Source organism: Atta cephalotes (genome assembly GCF_000143395.1).
Source record: "Atta cephalotes unplaced genomic scaffold scaffold00052, whole genome shotgun sequence".
Lineage (NCBI taxonomy): Eukaryota > Metazoa > Arthropoda > Insecta > Hymenoptera > Formicidae > Atta > Atta cephalotes.
Genome location: NW_012130116.1, coordinates 1089262 through 1101686, shown reverse-complemented (window position 1 = coordinate 1101686; position 12425 = coordinate 1089262). Strand labels below are relative to the sequence as shown.

At 28.4% G+C, this 12425-nt stretch overlaps 1 pseudogene; it reads right to left on the bottom strand.

Moving 5' to 3' along the window:
• Nucleotides 1-4224: 4224 nt before the first annotated feature.
• Nucleotides 4225-12425, bottom strand: part of LOC105623092 — a 9287-nt pseudogene continuing 1086 nt past the window's right edge.

Genomic DNA, 12425 nt, shown 5'->3' with positions numbered 1-12425 from the left:
TTTTTTTCCATCTCTCAGGCAATTTTCGAATTCCATCTCGAAAAAATGACTCGTCTTTGGATCCAATTTTGAAGCCAATTTTCGATTTTTGCGAAAGAAGTGAATCGGTGACTTGCTGCATCTTTCGGAACAACCAATAATCAGAAGGAGCAATGTCCAGAGAATACGGCGGGTGCGGTAAAACATCCCAGCGTTTCCAGATATTTTTTTACGACTTTAGCGACATAAGGTCGAGCGTTATCATGAAGAAGAATAACTTCTTTGTTCGTATTCCGGCCGTTTTTCTCGCAATGCACGGCTCAAACGAATCAATTGTAGCCGATCTCCCGTAATGGAATCGCCAGGTTTCAGCAGCTCATACAATAATAAACAAGATCCTTTTGATCCCATCAAAACAGAGCATGATCTTCGAACCATGAATGTTCGGCTGTGGTGTTGAAGTCGATGGCAACGATGGCTTAGCGTATTTTTTCTTCTTGGGATTGTCGTAGAATATCCACTTCTCATCTCTAATCACAATCCGATGCAAAAAAACCTTTTCTCTGTTGTCTTTGAATCAGCTGTTCGCAAGTGAAAAATCGCCTTTCAATGTCTCTCGGTTTCAGTTCATAAAACATCAATTTCCTTGTTTTTGAATTATTCCTATGGCTCCCAATCGTACAGAAATGACTTGTTGAGTTACCCCCAATGATCCTGCAAGCTCCTCTTGCGTTTGATTCTGATCTTCTTCGAGTAATGCCTCTAATTCTTTGTCTTCGAATTTTTTTGGCTATCCAGAGCGAGGCTTGTCTTCAACGTTGAAATCTCCATCCTTGAAACGTCAAAACTATTTTCTATATGATTTATCAATTGAAGCAGTGTCACCATAAACTTCGACAAGCATTCGATGGGCTTCAGCCGCACTTTTCTTCCAATTAAAGCAGAAAATCAAAATCTCCCGCAAATGCTGCTTGGTTAACACAAAATTCGATATTTCAAACACAGTAAAAATCAAGATTTTTGTATGAAACTCAAAGCGATATTAACTAATATTATTAGCAGATGTTTAATCTCTCTGAAACCGCCAAAATCAGCTATAAATCACTATAAACCATTCACAACAGCTGGAGCTATCTTTAAGGAAACGGACCGAACTAATTTGTACTCCCAATAATACTAGAAATAACTGAAATCTTTTTGATAATTTTTTCAAAACTGCAGATTCTTTCTGTAATATTTCATGAACTTTTCAACAAGGTTTCATGCGCGGACATTTTTCTATTTCAGAGCTATCTCAGACATATACAATAGAATCTCAATCATCCGAATCCGATTTTCCGATTTTTCGCTTATTCGTCTATGCATTATTCGTACTTCGTTTATTCGATATCGATTATTTTTCGATACACGCGCAACTTTGAATGGCTGCGCAATTAATTATGTCTCCATTTGCATATGTCACGTATGTGTACGCATATTGTACCTACATAATCTAAACAGCAAGTTGAAGGCATTTAATTCTCACCATTCAGCTAGACTTAGTAGAAATCCCAGGATATCTAAATGTAATTTGACTGTTTATTTCTATATTTATATGTATATATGTTATGGGTAATATCAATGTTCCATACATAGCTAATTAGACACGAGCAATCCGAAAAACGCAAGAAAATTTGTGTTTCAATTGAAACAAAACTTAAAACTCTTTGATATATTGATTTTTCTGATAAATTCTTTTTTTATAAAAAAAAGCGCGGCGAATAAGCCTAAGGACCCCGCACTAATCCTATATGAAATTGGATCCCGGTGAAATCAAATGGTTTTCTCATATGTTATAGCTTATAGTCTGCTAAACAAAACATATAAGTTATAGTGAAAAATGAACAGTTTTCATGTTCGATTCATTTACAATCACTAACATCTCATCATAAAATATTCAATAACTTCTAAGCGGCCAACCTATAATGGATAAAATGGATAGTGTTTTAATAAGATTTCAATAAAAACTATAAGAAAATGAATGAAAAAGTGAGGGTTTCACTTAAAAAAATTCGAATTGACTTGACTATACTACCTTAGCGAAGCCACCCAAAGTCAAAATAATGAAGTCAGCGACTAGGCCTTTTAAACTCTATAACTTTTTACCTAAAATATTTTCTTTTATAAAACTTATAGTTTCCAGATATTTTGTTGTCTCAGAAACATTTTATGTTCCTTACATGATTATATATGATGTTATATATAATTATATCTTATATAAAATTACATAATAGTATATAATGTTCAAGATATATACATAAGAATCAATATGTAAGAAGAAAGAAATTGAGATAAATAGCATCTGATAGCTTATTTGGGAGAATTACAGGTTCAATAAGATAATCCGTAGTCTTAGCACGATTCAGAGATTCAGTTTCACTAAAACCTGAACTGGAAAGATTTATACGAATAATAATGTATAAATTCATTTTCATCACATATCATGACATTCATTTTCATCATATTATGATACATACTGTGATGTATTAATTTGAGCACTGAGCGTAAAAAGTAGGAATAAAGTACTAACATTATTCTATTCGATAAAATCAGAAGACAATGAAAGATTAAACAGCTTGGATATAATAATGGAAAAAAAACAAATCTGGTAAATGATTCATAAAAATTAATTCATCTCTCTCGATTCATCGATCACACAGATTATAAGAAATTATATCGATGATTATTATCGTACCAAAAATTATAATTTATGATTATATAAATTATAATTTATGATTCGGTAAGAAATCTAAATTTTTTTTGTGATTACAATACTAATTTATTTTTTTGTAATTACTCAATATAGTAAATATAATTATAACTCACGGCATGACTCACGAGATCTTATCTTGCTTAGAACGTCATTGTATAATAAAACCATATGCAAAAGTAATAAGCACTTACAATTTTCTCGTATTTGAAAAGTTAAGTATTTCGGCGAAAAGTAATCGCACAGAAGTTTTTGACCATGCTTTTTAAAGTGTGAATGGGGCTTTAAAAATGCGTTTGAATCTTTTCTACGATAATTTATTCTTAAATTACATAAAATTGAAAAATGCCCACACAGCACTTTATCCTAGGATATCCTAAATTATCCCATATTGACAAAGCGATCCCACGGATATCTCATCCGGGATATAAAAAGAAAATATCGTAAAAAATCGTAAATTATTATAAGATATCCTATCATATACAAATCCTTCCATTAAACAACATAGTTCTTCAAGAAAAGTTCTAAGGACGTTCAAAGTACATCAAAAAGATTTGCAATTGGAGAGTGTCAAAACTAAAAGATTAAAAATAAAGAATGTCATAGTTATTTTAGACACAAACGATACGACGTATTGCATGCCAATTAAGATATATCTCATATGAAGCATACAAAGATTTTTATTATATTAAATGTTATACTAAGGCTGTATTCGAAAACATTATCCGGGTGCCCCAGTGTATCATCTTACCCCTAGCAGTAACATTAGATGAACTTATCTTTACCATTAGGTGAACAATGAGGATACACAGAGGCACTCGGATAAAGTTTCGAACGCAGCCTAAGATGTAGATTACAAAGATATGTGACATATGTACTTACTATGTATTTAATATTTTATTATAAAGATATGTGATATATATTATTTCAAATTAATCTTCTATATCATTATATAATAATGGATCAATATATTTCTCGCTTGCATGATATGATCTCTTAAAATATTTCTCTCTTATTTTAGATTACATCCACAAATATGTATATACACATGCATATATACTTGTGATTTCTCACGGAATTTCCTGGATATTCTACGGATGTCTAAGTCGCGGAATCTGATACATGCGGACACTTGTACATCCCCTGAATATCCGTTAAATAATTGAGACCATCTACGGATATCACAGATTATCACGATAGCTGTTGGACATCCCTAGGATAAATTTTGTACATGACATATCTCTAAAATTGAAATTAATTCTATGCAATAATTGCTTTAAAAAAATCATTCAATTTATTAAATTCATGCTTATTTTAGATCTTGTTCCTTCCACATAGTTCACGCAAATTGTACCTAGTTTATTTTCTTAACTCCATCGCAGTCGAATATGATTTTACACAAATGTATAGAGGGATAAAAACGTCTAAAATTTGATTTTATATTATAAAATTTTAATTATAATTATTATAATAATAAACATTATTTCCATCATTAATCATGTATATGGAATTATAATCTTATGTTCTTTATATATTTTTCTGTTACAAGATTGTCTGAACATTTGCATTAATAGAATATACGGTGATTCTGCCATTAAATACAATGCATATGCACAGAAATAACTAATCACTAAGTATTCTATGAACACAGTGCTCTAAAAATAGAAATTATGACAATAAGTATATATTTATTTTGTTGAGGTTGAAGTTTTGATCGTGTATTTACCATGGACAGAAATTCTAAATGAGTAGATGTTTCACTATGCAAACGAATCGAATGTATGAGAAAAGGATTTAAAAGATAAGCACAGTATGTAAGTCTGCTAAGAGGAATCCAGATTTTGCATGATAAGAGCTCCTTAAGAATGCCTATAATAAAGCCTTTGATAAGAATAAATTTTTTTTTTTAAATTATAACGTTTCATTATGATTTATTATACATATATATAATTGTCTATTACAAAAATGTTTATTAAACTTTGTATCTATCGATAAAAATTACTCTGAGATCTTAGAAATTAAATTGTCGTCTGATAAATTAGTTATCTCAAACGTAATGCGTTTTGTTTGAAATAACTAATTTCATCAGACGACAATTTAAAAAGAATGTACCACTAAAATTGCGAACCTATTGTAATTAGATGGACAGAGAAACTTGGATTGTACATAAAGATTAATTATCAGCAAAAATCGGCATCGATTTATTGAGACAAGTTCATATGATAATGGATTTTTGTTAGATGTTATTATAAAAATGATTGCAATGGAAAATAAGTTCTACTACTATTTACAATTTATGCTACATATAACGTCAATTTATAATTTTAATGATGCAATCTCGTTCAATATTTTCTTAATTCTTCCATCGAAAGAGAACACGAATTTACAAACACTTTTAATATTAATGACATCATAAACATTTAATATTTAAATTATCTAATATATGTAACCAATTTATATTGCGATCGGAGGCGTGATAAGGCACTGAGCTGATACGTTCCAGCACAGGGCGTAAAATTTGGAGAGGCGCAAAATTTTTAATAGCAAGCGCTACTCCAAATATACTCTATCTTACTTGATATTTTAAATGAATGAGCTAAAGTGATTTTCTGGAAATTTTTTCAAATTTAACAATAGCATTACAGATCTTATTAATTGCACCAATGTCTGTGGCAACTGCAGAGGCATCTTTTTTAAAATTAAAAATAATAAAATATTATCTTAAAAATACAATGACGCAGAGGTAGTCATGTGATTTAGCTATAGTATCAATTGAAAAAAAATTGGCGAACAGTTTTTGATTACATAATCAGTCTTGATTATGTAACAATGGAAGTTACGTAAACGTACTCGATGACATAATCAGAATATTTTAAAAAATCAAGCGAAAAAATGTAATAGTATAACAGTATAAGCTATTATGTTGCACTAAGCGTCAAAATATTATTACAAAAGAAAATATGAAATTTATTATATTCGAATCCCTGTGTTAAGTGAATTGGTGGAAATTCCTTTTTTTTTAGTTGGTTAATTGTCGTTGGCGGTGGATTGATGCTTCAGAGACTTAGAAATCCTTGTGATGGGAAGTAAAAGCAAATTCCAGCGTAGTGAAAGGTTTAGTACGTGAAAGGTGGTCGTAACGCCTCCGATTACAACTCCTTTATATTTATTTTTATTGTTGTTTTCAATTAGCCTAATTATTATGTTTTACACTAAGGATCTGATGAAGAGATTAACATGTTCGTATGATTTAATGTTTATATCAATTGATAAAATATTAAATGTAGATTAAATGTAGATCATTAGCATTTAACAACGAGTTTTACCTTGTTAACTTTTCCTTTCTGGCAATCTTTATTTTTAAAAGTTCTTAAGTCAGAATATTTTGATTATTTTTTATCTATTTAATACTATTATTGAATCAATTAACCTCCATACTCAGTACAGTAACAGTAACACAATAGTATTACAATCCATGCTATGCCTATGGCTCAAACTGTTCTACTTAATGCAACATAGATAGCAGTAGACAGAACGGATATTTGTCATTTGTAAAGACCAAATAATACCAAAATGTTGCAAGCAGCACCAAAAGTCCAACATAAAATTACAATATTCTGAAATTTATGCATTTTGTTTAAAATATTGAATATTAAAATAAGTCAAATCAACTGATATAGATCTCAATAATTTTCAGCGATTTCAGCGAATTATTTCCAAATTATTGAAAATAATTTAGATGTGGTTTAAATAATTCTTTTATACATTTATATAATATTTTTTACATTACTTCCTGTTTTCAGCTATATTGAATTGTAATATGAGAAATGTCAATGTCTTATAAATGATTATTCAGTATACATATACAGGGTGGAGAAGAAGTATGGAAACCCTAAAAAAATCTTGAAAGATGTTATTTGTACAGAAAAGTAGTTCGGGTAAAAGTTGTAATGTTTAGAAAGATCTATTTAATAATTTTATTAGTTTGTCCTTTGAAGATTGCACCTCCTATTTTCATTTTTAATGTAAAAATTAATATAAAAGGAACAATCTTCACAAGACCTGATTTTGATAAATGTCATCATGCTGAACAACATTTAGAAGGTTTTATTCATTACTTAGTTACGCACTTAGATAATGGTAATGATGATATTGTAACTTTCAATGATGGTCGATATTGTAACTTTCAAACTTAATTAAAAAAGTACTTAATAAAAAAAATTTGGGACACCCTGTATATACTTATATGTATGTATAACTGCAGATATAATTTAAAAATTAGCTACTTTAAAAATTTTTGTAAAAATTAATCTAATATTAGTCCATTTATAATTGTAATTACTTCAAATCCGCGTGTTTCACATAATTCTGCATAATTAGAAATAACAATTTCTTTCTAATTATCGTCTGAATTTTATTAATCGATAGCTTACTCCGTAACTCTAACAGTTAGTTACATTAAATTTTTTTATTTAAATATTAGGTCTTATATACTTTACCCTTTTCAATGCTATTTTTTTGTTAAATCTTCTTATAATGTGACCCGTAATCATTCCAATAATATATGGACCATTTCGAATCCATAGACATCTAGAAGTCTGTACTGTTCATCCAAACTGTAATAATAAAAAAATGTTTATTTACTTAATTAGTCTCACAATTAATAAGATGCTTTGCAACTTACATTGGAACATATTCAAATGTATGAGATATAAAGATAACCTTAAGATATAAAGATAAAGATAACACTTAAGATAACCGAGCTTATCAAAAGTGTACCTAGTACGACAACAGCCACGTAAAAATATCTGAAATTTGTAGCTTTTATTTTTTTCAGATACATGCGTTGAAAATATGTAACATTCCACAGTCAACGAATTTTTAACTTACATAGTTGACAGAATTAAAAGCGCCAGACCAATTATGTAATTGCATATATATCGTTTGATAGATATCCAAATCCAGGACAAGCACTACAAAAAAATTTCAATTTAACTCTGAGTATGAAGTACTCTCTCTTACATGAGTATGTGATGTCAGAATGATATTATAACTAAAGCTGTATTCCAAATTTTTCTGCCAGTACTGAAAATCTATAGTTTACATTACATGCGTTATAGATTTTCAGTCCTGACAATAAATTTTGGAACCAGCCTAAACTGGCATCGTATCATCGTATTATGATTAAACAGATTATTTATGTACAAGACATTTTTCTCCACCAGTATTTCGCGCAAGTTTCGTGCGGTCTTTCTTCAACGTAGAATTGCGAAGTCTTGTCATACCAAGTTGAGTTTAATTGCACTATACCTATCATTATTATATAAGCCGGTGTCAACCTTAATAGAAATTTCTAGGATTAAAAATTATAAAGAAAGCAATTATTATTATTTGGCTTATTGTTAAATTGAATTTTAAAATCGTATTTTCTGTTATTTTGTTCATATATATCATTGATGTTGCTTACAGCGTTATCTTTGTTCATGTTCGCGTAAATTTAACGTTAGAAACGTACCGAATATATCTTTTCATTATGTTGACAAAGAATTCGTTTAGTTTCTCTTTGTAATTAATCGGATTAATTCGTTCCTTGTCTATTTTATTCTTTAAATATGTGTAAGTCAATAAAAATCCGCTCAAAAAGAAAGTGTCAACCGATAGGTTGCTGATCACTTGAGCGGAGATAGTTTCAGCTAATCTCCACATCCATATTTTATTGTCTACATTCGTGAAACGATATTCGTTATGCATGGAAAACAACACATCAGGAGATAAATAATTTCAGTTCCGTAATTTTTGTGACAATTACACACTTATACACTTATATAAATAATCCATCGTGTAAAATATGCTATGAAACATCATTATCCAAACCGTGGACAAAAATTTTATGCCGTGAACGACAGCTATTGCTTCGGTGTCCAATTTTGTGTTAAATATCATCTTCGTATTTGTATAAACGGAGAAACACATTAATACGTTCCGATTCTACTTTTCTCACGTGAAGACGATAAATCAGTCATTTGCATCTCCTCGACCGTGTTTTCTACATCACAAATCAGAATCTATATTGATTAAAAGTAATTACGAATAATGTTTGCCGGCAAGACAGAAAAGTTATTAACAAGCAAATAATTGGAAAAAACGATATTGCACTATAGGAATAAATACGGGAGATTATACGGGAGAAAAAATATCTTTTTGCATTATAGAATTTTATTAAAATAATGATTCCAATTTAATAAAACGATTTTAATGTGTAAAACATGAGCGTGATTTTCTTTTGAAATATCAAGAATAACAAAATCAGTATTACGAATAGTTCATTATCGAAGAAATTTAAAAAGTTCTATAATTAGTTAGACATATACTAACAGTTTTAGGCTTTGCTTTTAAATATGTTTGATATATAATATCGTATATTGTACCGCTTATCATCATGACACAAATAAGCACTAAATCAACACTGAAATGATAAAATTAATAGGATAACTGCAAGTAATACGCCGGTTGGAGGAATATGCCACTCGTTGTGTTTCACAATGATATCGATTAGCAGTGTTTGCGTTAGTGCCACAAAATTATTTACAAATGTGTGCTCAACATGTTGCATAAGTATCAAGAATTTCTTAGTAACAGTGTTTTTATTAGGTAAATGTGATGGCATAGTATATGAAAATGTATGTGCTTTTTATAATTTTATAGTATACTTTATGTAAATTAATATTTAAACATTACACAATATTTGGCTCGATTGGCTTGTTAATTTATTAATATAGGTTAAAATGAAAATATTCAGTACGTCATTGATTCATTTTCTTAATAGCCGTATTGTACAGGTTCATATATCATAAAATGAAATAGCGTCTTGGAGCAATATGCCACTACTTTTATTGGAGTAAAATGCCAGTAGTCATTTTCTCTAATAATATATAGATTAAGGTGCTATATACAAATATTTTGCCGCATAATCTATTGTGTGTGTACATATTCGTATTGACCAACTTAATATAAATATTTATTTATTTGTTTATTATTATATTATATTAATTTATTGCTCAATTCAAAATTATGAATAGAGAATACAGTTTTTTAATTTATTTTAATGAAAATTTAACGTAAATTATTATTTTATTTGTTAAGTTAATTTGTTATTGTCTTTATATTTTTCGACATACCATATAAAAGGTATCGCACCACTTAACAGCCATTGATGATCATTCTTTAAGTTTTTTACCTGGATCAGATTGAGGTCCACGGAATAAAGATCATTAATTAAAAATACTCTATCTCGAAATACTTCTTTTAGAATGAAACTTATATTATTCGTGGAACAGGATGCGGGCAAACAGAGACCGAGCGTAATCAGATCCTAAATATATATACAATTTTTTATATAGGTTATATAAAAACCGGATTCGCTGAATATCTCGAAAAATATAAGTTTTATAAAAAAAAACATTTCAGGCAAAAGTTGTAAAGTTTGGAAGATTTATTTACATCAAAAATAAAAATAAAAGTAACAACTTTCAAAGGCTATGATCTCGATAAATGATATCAAGATCATGACACTGAACAACATTTTAAATTTTAAATTTTTTTAATTTTAAAATAATTTTTTTTTAATTTTAAATTAATTTACATCAATTTTAGATATCTAGATAATAGGTATTAATGCCGACGGTATTATAATAACTTTTAAGTCATAGAACTCAACTCAAAATGTACTCCAGAAAAAATGTTTTAATTGTTATAGTGTTTTGAAGAGCTTTCGAGATAAGCTAAGAAAAATAGGGGGTTTCCATTTTAAAAAATCAATATGATTTTGACCTGATCTTGATAACGCTAAGGCCAAATTAATAAGATCAATGAATAAATCTTTTTAACTCCTACAACTTTTATTTGAAACATTTTTTTTATAAAATTTATATTTTGCGCAATATCTAGGGTCCCGTACTTACTTTTTATTTGTTTGTTGATATTTTTACACATTTTTCATAAATTCACATTGAAAAATTTGAATGTTTATACATTAGAGAGATCACGTAAGTGCCAAATGAGCTGTAAATGTTAATTTTAATGTAATGTGCCGTCTACAAACATAAACTATTAGTTATAAATCAGAAGTCAGAAGCTCAAAATTGACGAGTCACAGTCGTCAATTTTTAGCTTCTTACTTCTGATGATTTATGATTAATGACTTATTGTAGAAGGCCCATAACTCTTTTTTTATGATTTATGACATTACGCATAACTTAAAGACTAAATTTAGCATGTTTAAGCCCGTTTGCAATAAATATTAGTAACAAAATTATTTTAATTTGTTCACATTGATTTTAAAGTGCACTGAAAAAAAATGTATTAAGTTTGAATAAATATCTGTTTGAACAGTATTAGTTATTTACTAAATAATAAATGTATATTTTTTTAAAATACGAATCATTAATTTGATGTATCATTTTTTTATTTATTAGTATATTTATTAAAATATTTATTTATCATAAATAAAAGTTTGTACCATTCAAATGAATAATTAATAAAATTTAATACATTCTTTCTCATATAAATAAGATTTATTTAAATTGTAATATAGAATGATGCATGAAATGTTCGATTTAGAATCGATTGCCTGACTGTATATTGTAAAAAAATTGGACTTGAAAATTTAAAATCTTTAATAAAAATCCTTGATTAAAAATGTTGTATACTCTAAATAATCTAGATAATCTCAAGAAAAACGGACTTACTTCAGTTAATATATTGATGTTATACTGAAGAGTACTGTTGTGTCTGATATAAGCAATGAAATAATTTAGTTGAAAAGGTGGAAACTTATCCTGCGGATCGCGATATCGCGTGTTATTTAATATATGCCGTTTCGCGAACTCGAAGAGAGTCATGTTCATTATATCGAGGCATTGACTACGACTGCCCAGCCAAAAATTGTTTCCATAAAGGAAATCTGATTTGAGTTCGTCACTAAAATCCAATGCTTGAAGACAAAAATACACAATTGTTATTATATTACAATATTCTATATAATATATAGTGTTTCTTATTCATTGTTACTTAATCACTGAGACTTTTATTAATTGTTAAAGGCAGGATTATTATTAATTGGAAAAACAAATCTTACAGCGTATTCGGCCCGAGCGGGTGCGCACCAACTGGGTTGGATTAATGATGTTCTCCTAATGTGTAACGACAATCAATAGAAGAACATTATCTAACGCAAATCAGTATAAATTCTCTTGGTTCGAAAACTGTTAGATATCTTATTTAGATGTTTTTAAATTTTATTAATTTAACATTGTCGCGATTTAATTCAAGTATATAGTTTTAATGATTATCACAAAACATAATTATATAATTTGAACATTATTTTGTGCATTATTATTATGCACTTTATAAATAAAATTTGGAGAAATATAATAAAAAATAATAATTAGGTTTTATAAACATATAACAAGTATGAAATGTTTTTATGACTAAAATAATACTATGAAAAATAATTTTTAATTGCTCTGTTTCGTGATTTATTATTAATTTTCACTCAGATCGCTTCTTAATATAAATGATAATGTTAAAAAATATTCGAAACTTGATACATATACACATATATATATACACACACACACACACACACACACACACACATATATATATATATATATATATATATATATATATATATATA